This window comes from Miniopterus schreibersii, assembly GCF_964146895.1.
Source record: "Miniopterus schreibersii genome assembly, contig: HAP1_SCAFFOLD_208, whole genome shotgun sequence".
In the NCBI taxonomy this organism is placed as follows: domain Eukaryota; kingdom Metazoa; phylum Chordata; class Mammalia; order Chiroptera; family Miniopteridae; genus Miniopterus; species Miniopterus schreibersii.
This window is the reverse complement of record NW_027669700.1, coordinates 846-11,644: the sequence shown is the minus strand read 5'-3', so window position 1 is coordinate 11,644 and position 10,799 is coordinate 846. Positions and strand designations below refer to the sequence as shown.

General features: G+C 41.3%; 1 pseudogene across 1 annotated transcript; it reads left to right on the top strand.

The window, feature by feature from the left end:
- The first annotated feature begins 9,489 nt into the window (after positions 1 to 9,489).
- LOC308552099 (large ribosomal subunit protein eL31 pseudogene) lies at positions 9,490 to 10,452 on the top strand (annotated as a pseudogene). The gene is made up of 2 exons: positions 9,490 to 9,834; positions 10,299 to 10,452. The product of its transcript is annotated as a large ribosomal subunit protein eL31 pseudogene (transcript).
- Positions 10,453 to 10,799: the final 347 nt, after the last annotated feature.

Sequence of the window (10,799 nt, the reverse complement as noted above, 5' to 3'; positions counted from 1 at the left end):
AAAACAGTTATTAAAACAATGAATGAGGTTGTTATTTACATATGCTTCAGTTCTTTTATTTTATTTTGAACTAACCTTTCTGTTCTCATTCTTTTTAATGGTGCTTATGTTTGAAAGAGTACAGCCAATTATTTCCATCAATAACTGCAACGATTTCTCCCATCCCAGTGCCTTTTATACTGATACTTTTCCTCTCCTTTTACCAAGAGGTGAAGTCTCCTTCTCTCCTCCCTGCCTTGTGACCTGTGACTTCCTTAGACAAATAGAAGGCAGCAGAGGTGCCCCTATGCCTTTCTGGGCCAACCCCTTATAAGGCCTGGCAGTTTCTGTTTTCCGTCTCTGGGGGAGACAGCCACCATGCTGTAAAGAAGCATAGGCTGGACAACCATGATAAGAGGCCACATGGAGAGAGAGGCCGCTGGAAGCGCGCCAGAGGGCCAGTCGTGTGAGTAAAGCCTTCTTGGACCGTCCCACTCAGTGCAGCCATCAGCTGAATGTATGTCCCCCGCCAGCAGCAAGTAGAGCAGGCTAACGGCCCAGCTGAGCCCAGTCAACCCAAAAATTATGAAAATACTGAATCATTATTGTTTTAAGCCACTACATTTTGGCATGATTTGTGATATAGCAATAAATAACTGAAGCAGAGTATGTTTTTAAATTGCACACTGTATATTACAGTTGAGAAGCATGTTCTCAAATAATATGCACACTTAACGTGAGGCATAGGGTCTGATGTTATTTAACCAAGACCTACAAATACTCCCCAGGGAATCTGAAAATCATTCTTCCCTGCACCCACTGGCCTCTACCTCTGGATCTTATTTAGTCAAGGCTGCTATACTTCCAAGGAGGACATCATCATCTCAGAAAACACGTGTAACAACCCTATGCAGAAAATCTAAAACACTGTAGCAAGGGGATCCAGACCTTGTACTTTACCAAATATATGAGTACATTCTTGCCAGAAATTTACTGGATTTCTTCACAGTGGCCTAAAAGAAACCTTCCTTCTTTTTGCAAGAAAAATATTCACCTCTGTGTTAGATAACTGGATAAATGCTAGACTATGTTTTCTACCTTTTATCCAAATAAACAGTTTGAGTCCTGATGGATTTGGGCTTTTTTAACCAGTTCTCCTCACTCACCCTCCCATTCAGCCTACTTCAGCTAGGGGTCACCTGTGTGCTGTTAGGGAGAAGGCTTATCTAATTGAATGAAAAGTTTCTCATAAAAAACGTCTCTAGTACCTTTGCGTATTCAGGATGACTGGTGCTATTGTTTCCACACTTTCCCTCTTTCTCTGTCAACTGGAAAGACAGCCACCAGAGGTCAGATTTTGGCTTTGCCACTCACAGGTCATGACCTTTGATTAGCAGCATCCTCAACTCTAAAATGAGAAGAACATTTACCTAAAATGAGAATTTTAACACCTGAGGTGGTTCAAATTAGTAAATGAAACAATTATGTTAATATGCTCTGTAACATAAACAGCTATATAAATATTGGTTATTTTATTACCCTGTAGAACGTTTGGAATGTATTGACTTCTACAGTTAATATGTGGCCCCTTAAAAGAAATCCGTAGAATTTTTTTAATACAGTGGTTACCACGTTTCCTCCCAAAGAAGCATGAACTTTCATCCTACTCAGCTGCTCAGATCTTTCACTTGGTGCCTTTTGCATTTCCAACATGAAAAAGCTCTCTTTCCAGCAAAGAAAAATGTCATGTTTTTCTCTTTTTGCCAGTTTAGTTTATTGACACTGTTTTAAATGCTTATTGTCTGGCAAATACTATCAAGCTATCAAGTACTGAGCAAAAACAGAGGAAAACAAGCCTTAAATGGAATAAGTAGCCACCAGAAAGAAGCAGCGTAATGGAGTTGACCAGAAAGGCACAGATTAAGACCTCACCAGAAACCTAAAGAAGACACCAACACCACTCATGAAATCATCGGACCACGGCCAGGAGGTTCCTGAAGGGCTGGAACCTTCGAAGACAAGAGTCGCTGGGGGAGTGCAGCTAAGTTGTAACGAAGAAGCATTTAGGTCTGGGCAATACACAAAACATGTAATTCTGTGTCCATTAAGCAGCCCGGAATAATCAGCCGCAGGAAAACACCGCGAGAGAAAAAGCAGGAGCCCAGATCCAGGGCAGAGCTGTGCATTTAACCGAACCCGAACCCGCATGTCCCAGCCATTGAAGTCCGGGAGCGCTGGTGGTGTCCATGCCCGAGGCAGCGAGGCAGCGCTGAGTGGGAGGAAAAGCCAGTCCCCGACCTTAAGAAGCACTTGCGGAGGGAAAAGAGGAGAGGGGGAGGGGGAGGGAGACGGAGACGGAGAGGGGAGGAGGAACTGTGCTCGCCACTTGTCTGCAACAGTCCCATCTCCAGGTCACCTTTCCACCTTCCTCCCTCCCTCTGTCCTACTTACCCCTCGTTCTAGCCATACATCTGCTTTTCTTGGGTTGGAATCCCTACCTGTTGTCATCATTCCTTCCTTCACCCAAATACCCATCACTCCACTCAGCTCTGACAGACATCTGCTGCATTATTCAGTATCCTTCCAGGATTTACAATCTCCTACTACCTACAATTTCCATCCTGGAAAATCATCCTGTATTTAATCTAGTCTAATATAAGAACCCCCTATGAAATACCGGCACTATCTATATGAGCTAAATTCAAAAATAATCTTAGATTGAATTCAAACAAATCCCTAAAATATATTCGTTTTATTTTTTTTTCATTTTTTTTATTTTTTTCCTTTTTATTGAAATTATTGAGGTGACACTGGTTAACAAAATTATATAGGTTTCAGGTGCACAATTCTACAGCACGTCATCTACATTGTTCTGTTGTGTTCACCACCCAAGTCAAGTCTCCACGTCCATCACCATTTATCCCCCCACTAAAATATTTTTCAGAGATTGATGTCTCTTTAGATGCCCTACACTCTGCTATTCTTTAAACGTAACCCCATTTAGAAACAAAATCCCTCACTAAAATGGACTCTATCAAATATTCCCTCTAAATCATTGGTTCTTAGAGCCATGACTTGGCCTCCAGGGCTCCAGTAGAAGTCCCCTCATCTATTCCCGAATCCAGATTCCAAATCTAACTCAGCGCTACTGTTGCCCCATACTCCAGAGAGCTCTGCTGGGTTAATGCCTGGACAGTTCACAGTATTTAGATTTTAAAAAGAAAAGAAAGAAAATATATACATAGCAGTATCTTACAGGTATACAAATATTGTATTCCCCCCTTTTTTGTGTGATTACCTTTATCAAGTGTTTATTCATTGTTATGGCCTTTTTTATAGAAGCAAGACTTCCATCAACAAATTTACTGTATTTTTTTTTAAAAACCTGGGACAAAGAGGTGCCTTTTCCCCTTTGCCTTTTCTGAGTCCTGAGCACTTTATGACTTGAAATAGAGCAAAACCATGACTAATTCTGCCCCACAGGCTGACTAGTCTTGAAAAGATAAAAATCCCTTCCTCATTCCACCTTAAATATTTAAGGTTTAGAAATTCATCTGGGTTCCAAAGTAATCCTACTGAGAAGATAAGGGAGATAAAGTACCAGTTAGAATAGTTATGTGAATTTGCTTAAAGGAATCTCTTTTCCAAGAGCTATTTGTCATCAGTGTGCTGGGAAGTGGAGCTGGGGCTGGAGGGCTGTTGGGCAGCTGGAGGGCGGCCTGAGGGCATTGGGTCTCTCTTTAGGGACTGGTAACAGAGGGCACCACAAGAGGTGAAAAATGGAGGTGGGATGTGCCTACTGCAAACCATGTCTGCTTTGAAAATTAAGCAGTGCCATCCCTGGCCAGTTTCCTGCAGAGAACATGCATCAGATACCCTGGCTGGGTCCTAGAGCCAACGCTGCTACCAGCTGCCCTGGGTTGAGCACATTCCTTTCTCTCTCTGGCCCCTCAGTCTGGAGTAAGGAGTAGTCAAGCTCAGTGTGTTTAAGGATCCTTCCAGCTGTGGTATTTTGTGAAATGACATCAACAGCTGTCCTCTATCTCTTGTCCTGTTCCTGTGCCCTCTTCCACCCTCCTTTTCTCGGGTCTGTCACGGATTGATGGGAGAGGTGAGGCAGAGGAAGGGCCTCACAGGGGTTGTGCTCCATCTGCTGCACCTTCCCGACCCTCCCTGAGATCTCTCTCCAATCCTGTCTGCCGTGGAGACTCCATCGGTCCACGGTGCCCAGTGCAACATCCTGGGGGTGCAGTTGCTTTGCAAGAGGCCAGCTTTTATTTTATTAGACGGTCTATAGTATTCCACACTGGGCTTGGTCTTTGTTTTGGTACTGCTGTTGTTTTGCCTTAATAAGCCCTTTAATGTGCTTGTTGTCACTGATGCTGGGACACCATAAATAGATGAGCTAGATGCCACTCTGAAATGGAAGAATACCGTTCTTGCCCAGTAAGTGTACAACATGCCCTTTGATCAATAACGTCAACAAAGAAGAATACACATGCCTGAAAGAATAGCTATTAAGTACAAGTGAAATTGAAACTTCACTTTTCAAATTGTGCAATTCCTAAGGATTAAAGTAAATCCTTGGCCAAATCCCAAGAAGAGACCATCTAGCAGCGTTGCCAGATTTTCCAGCACTCTCAGTATGTAAAATCCCAGAACATTATTTACAGTATTTTTATTTTATCTCAGCTTGCTAACCACCAGTTAGTTACCTTATCTTGCACAAATTTACCAAGTGACTTTTGTGGGTTTTTTTTTTTTAATTTCTAGAATTTCTAAACCTGTAAAGGGAGTATTAATGACTAGGGCAGTTGACTAGTTTAGGAAATTTGACTGGATCTAAGTTAGAAGCATTAAATGATAGAAATTGCAAGGCTTCTATAATACAAAGGAAATATTTTAAATCAATATTCTAAATAGAAAGTAGCTTCCATGTTGAAATACAAGTTATTGATGCATTATGAAGGCAAATTATGGCTTTTTAATTCATCCAATTTCACTAATTAATGCATGTGTTATATATTTATATACATGTATTATTACCTCTTTTCTGATGGCCTTTATGTTTGTGGTAGATTAACTGGTCCAAGGGGGCCCTTTTCAGATGTCAGACATTGTACTGGATGCTTTGTATATACTCTCACATATTCTCCCAAATACTGTAGAAAGTAGGTACTGTTTTTGTTTGTTTTTTTTTAAATATATCTATTGATTTCAGAGAGAGGAAAGGAGAGGGAGAGAGAGATAGAAACACCAATGATGAGAGTCATTGATCAGCTGCCTCCTGCACGCCCCCTACTGGGGGTTGAGCCCACAACCCAGGCATGTGCCCTGACTGGGAATCAAACCTCAGTCTCCTGGATCCTAGGTGGATGCTCAACCGCTGAGCCACACCAGCTGGCGGTACTGTTTTTCTTAAGAAATCTCAAGTTCAGAGAGGTAGCCAAGGGAGTGCAAAGCTGACTGTAAAACTTTCAGAAAACTTCCACCAAGCTTCCACCTATCTCTTTCACTTCAGACAATGAAGCCAAGTCCCTTACTTTGGGGCATTTTCAATTTTCACTAAATTCTTACATCCTGATATTTGTAATTTCTCTAAGGCCAACCTTAGTTAAGATAGCTACGTAAAAACAGTGTGTCCTTAGCTAAATGGTGAGCCCAAGCTATATCAAGGTGCTTGGTCTCTTTGGGGGTAGATCTCATCACATTTGTGTGTGAAGGCATCTGCGTATCCCTCTGCGTGTGCAGAGCCTGGCTCTCACCAAAGGGATGGGGCCAGTCACGTGATTGCTACATGAAACGATAGAATTTAAATCTGAGAGTCCTCTGTGAGATCTCCCCAAACTTCTGACTTCACACATAAGGAACGCAAGGCCTAGAAAAGCTAGAAGACCCAAAGACATGTTAAACACAGATTCAGTGGGTGGTTAAAACTGTGTGTGTTTACTTCATTGCCTTGTTTGATAATGGATTTGAGGCAGCTTCTGTGTAAAATAGTTTTAAAATAAAATGGAAAGTAACGTCCACAAGCAAAAATGATGAAAGTATTCTAAAATCAGGTAGTGGTGATGGTTGTACAGTCTGTAAATATACTAAAAACCATCAAATCGTATACTTTAAAGGGTGGATTCTGTGGTATGTAAGTTATATCTCAAAACTTTTTAAACAGATCAAGACTATCCTTATTTTTTTAAATAGGATAAAGAGTAAAACCACGGATGGAGACATCTTTATTTTTATTTACTTATTTGTATTTGTGGTCTCTCAGTTCTGTACGGGAACGCCACCAGGGAGGTGGCCCTCATCGTATTAGCTGCATGAATCAAGGGCATTGATGTGTTGCCTCCGTCTTTCTATTCTAGCATATTAGGCCGGTTTTAAAGTTTCTATTGGGGTCGAGAGATTTGTTTTCAAATAAAACTCTGGAATATATTTCTGAAGAGAATACATTTTTCCCCATGAGAAATTATCTGAGTAAATTAGAAGCCGTAAACTAAGGAGTCTTGTTGATTTCTATTAAGAAATAGAAAGTTAAGTACGTTGCTCTTTATATACAAGCATGTGTTTCAAGCAAAATCCTTTAATACACACAAAGTGATCTAGGAATTCCTCTTCAAAGTTATCATAGGGTATAATGAGCTCAGAAAAAGGCTCAAAAACAAAGATACTCATTCTAGCATTATCATTATTTATAGTAGTAAAAAGGCAGAAACAAACCTAAATGTCCTTCAGCGGGAGGGTGGTAAGGTGTAAGGGAACACTGTACAGCCCTCTAACAATGGGGGGTTATTTATTTTAAAATCTATATTAGTTTTCTGATTCCAGAGGTAATAACAATATTCACATTATTTTAAAAATTTTAACCTCCAAGCATCTCCCCACAGTTTCTTCTCTTAAGAAATAAAATTAAGTGCTCAGTGAGTATTTCATATGCTCATCCTATTATAAGCTTTGCAACTTGCTTTGTTCACTTCCTAATGAATCAGTTCCTGCACATCTGCCCCAGTAGTTTGTTTGTAACGTTTTAAAAAGTATTCAAGACTTAAGGAAATGTTGTTCATGGTCTGTTAAGTGAAAAAAAGCAAAATACAAAACATTACATATGGTATGGTCCTAAATTGGATAGGAGAGGGAAGTGGAAAAGATTATACAGAAGTTCATATAAAAGACTGAAATAGATACAATAAATTGTTAATAATGGTTAGTCCTAAGTGGGAGAATCATAAATTTATTTTTTCCATATAATATTTTTTATTTTCCAAATTCTCTGTGATGAGCTTGTTAAAAATAGCATTGGCTTTTTCTACATCCAAAAATAATTTAGGTTTCTTGTAGGTGATCTGAAAAATACAGATAAAGCCAAATAAGAAAATAGGAAGTCACTCATGATCCAATTACCGAAAGATAATAATTGTTGCCATTTATATATATTTTTAGCCAGCTCTTTTCTGTGCTCATGTGTGTGTGTGTGTGTGTGTGTGTGTGTGTTGCAAAAATGAAACTATTGGCCATAATTCTTGTAACTGCCCTTTTTCACTTAAATGCATTGTGAACATTTAAAAATTTTCATTAAACACCCTTCTACAAAAAGATTCTTTTATTACACAGGACACTAATTCATAGGTAGGATTCAGTTATTACCAGTTTTTGCTTTTATAATTCATGTGCTGCACATTTGTATGGGTAAATCTTTGTGCATATATACTGTACAATAGTCTCATCTGGGTAAAGAGCTAGAAATGGAATTGCTTAGTCAGATGGTCTGCAAAATTTTAATGTTTCTGACACTTATTGCCAAGACATTCTTCAGAAAAGATTTAGCAAGTTTTCTTCCCAGCAGTGGTCAAATGAGAAAGTGGTCATTTTCCATACTTTTAGCAGTGCCAGGTATTAAAATCTGGCAAATAACTTTTATTATTTTTTCTCTTACTAGAAAAATGATAAATGTTTATAAAAATATAGAAAACTTAGAATGTACAGATATACAGAGAAGAAAATAAAGTTACTAAGGATATCATCAACCACTGATTGTGTGTGTGTGTGTGTGTGTGTGCGCATGTACTCACGTGCTTGTGTACATATATAGTCTTAATTTAATAAAATTAAATTATGTAATAGCAGTGAATATTTGTTAAGCACTAACTATGTATTAGACCCTACGCTGTGTGTTTAAAATAAGTTATCTGATTGGATCTTTACATTGGAGTCCTTATTCCTATGCCCATTAGGAGGACCTTCAACTTTGCTAAAAGCATAAGTACTGACCCAACTCCTTCACTTAAACAGGAGTGTTTATTGTTTTAATTACAAGGATGCTTGTGATTGGGAAACTATGTAAATATGGGAGGGAGGACAGATCTTCCTTGCAGAAGAATTCCTCCCTCCAAGAGGCCGTGCTCAGCTCCCCTCCCCTCAGTGACTCTGACCCAAAGAATAAAGTAAGAAAAGCACAGTGACTCTAGAGTGGGAAAACCTGGCAGACGCCCTCCCCACGTGCCCAGGTCACCATCACCAGGGGTCAGTCATGCGGATGTCCTGGACCCCTGACCTGGGGCCAAGAGAAGGTGCTCACCTCTGGTGTTCTTCCCACACCCCACACCCTGCTGCAGTCATGAGAAATCAACATCAGACAAACCCAGACAGAGGGTGGTCTACAAAATACCTGACCAGTACTCCTCAGAATGGCCAGTGTCACAAAAGACAAAGACTACGGAACTGTGACAGAGCAGAGGGGGCAGGACAGCAAAATGTAGTGTGGGATCCCAGACTGGATTCTGAAACAGAAAGGGGCGTTTGTGGAAATGCTAGTGAAACCCAAGTAAAATCTGGAATCTAGTTGATGGTAACGTACCAGTGTTGGTTTCTGAGTTTTAACAAATGTACGATGGTGACGTGATATTAGCTGAAACTGGGTGAGGGTGTACGGGAACTGTCAGCAGTAACTGCAGCTTTTTTATAAATCTAGACTTATTCCAAAATAAATGTTGGTTGGTTGGTTGGTTGGTTGGTTGGTTGGTTGGTTGGTTGTTTTTAAGGATGCTTGTTTCAGTACGAACACCACTGGTGGATAGCAGAGGGAAGGTTCCAGCTATGGCAGGCTTTTCAAGCTATGGGAGTTTGAACCAGTCTCCTCTCTCCTTGTCATTGCTCCCCAGTGAGGGCCCAGCATCCAGCCAGAGTGAGGCCAAAGGGAAAGCAGGCGGGGCAGGCAGTCTGGTCTCTAGGGTCTGACCCCAGGTACTCCAACTAGTTTTCTGATTGGGGTTGGTTTTACAGTTTCTGCAGGGCTGGTCATTCTTATTGATTAGGCCATCCCTCTGATATATTTCTAACTCTATTATTAGCACACAAATGGGGTGGTGGTAAAGCCCACTCCTGGTTTGACTTCAGGCAGCAGGGACGCCTGGGGTTGGAAGCTCGTACTCAGGTGCTTGCTGGCATCACAAGTGGGTATGGAAAAGAAAACATGTTAGGATCACCAAGCCTTCCCAGCATGGGCCCAGCCAAATGTTTCTCGCAAAGAAGGGTGGAGAAAAGTGTCATTCTGCCATCAACAGGGTAGTGAGCAGAGAATACACCGTGGACATCTAGTACATCAGGGAGTGGGCTTCGAGAAGACAGCCCCTCAGGCACTCAGATCTGGAAATTTGCCTTGAAAGAGGTGGGGAGGCCAGGTGTGCACAGACACCAGGCTCAGCAAAGCTGTCTGGGCCACAGGAATAAAAATGCCCAGTATGGTGTCCACGTGTGGTTGTCCAGAAAACATAATGCGGGTGAAGATTCACCAAACAAGCTCTATACATTGGCTACCTATGTACCTGTCACCACTTTCAAAAGTCTACAGCCCGGCCAGTGTGGCTCAGCAGTTGAGCGTCGACCTAGGATCCAGGCGATCGGGGTTCGATTCCCGGTCAGGGCACATGCCCGGGTTGTGGGCTCAATCCCCAGTCAGGGGCGTGCAGGAGGCAGCCGATCAAAGACTCTCTCATCACTGATGTTTCTCTTTCCCTCTCCCTTCCTCTCTCTGAAATCAATAAAAACATATTTTTAATTTTAAAAAAAAAGTACAGAGCATTGACCCGATACGCCACGGATGTGGGCTCAGTCCCCGTCAGGGCACATACGAGAAGTAATCAATGGACCCATCGCTAAGTGGAACAACAAATCAATGTCTCCCTCTCTTTCAAATCAATTTTTTTAAAAACCTACAATGTGGGTGAGAGCCAATCACTGAGTGTCAAAGTCATAAAACCACAACAAGAAAGAAAAGAGAACCAAGAACCCAGAGAACACCATCACCCGTTTGTTATCTGTAGTGGGACCGTCTCCCCAGCGTTTCTTCAGATCGTGAACGAGGGCTGTTTCCCTGGTTACAAAAGCCGGCTCACTAGGACAGAGGGCACGGTGGCTGTGCCGTTCCAGGAATTTCTAATGGCAGATGCCACGCTGTCACGTCAGCACGTGTCCTAAGCATTTGGGATAGACTGTTTGCAGACTTACAAGCTGCTATAGCTCTCAAACTTTGTCATCTGCTGCTTTTTTTTCCTCATAAACATCTATCCATGTTATTAAATGATGTTCTACAAACCTTCCACAAACGTGATTGTCTCAAAATGTCTATATAAATTAAGGACACACATCAAAGGAATACTCTGGTTATTTACAAGAACAAGGTAGCTCTCCATGTGCTCGTATTGAACCATCCCTAAGAAGAATTAAGTGTCAAAGCCAAGGGCAGAGCAGTGTGGATAGTATGCTATTATGATATCGCACTACATATAGTATAATATATATCACACACACAGGGAAGAATGTCT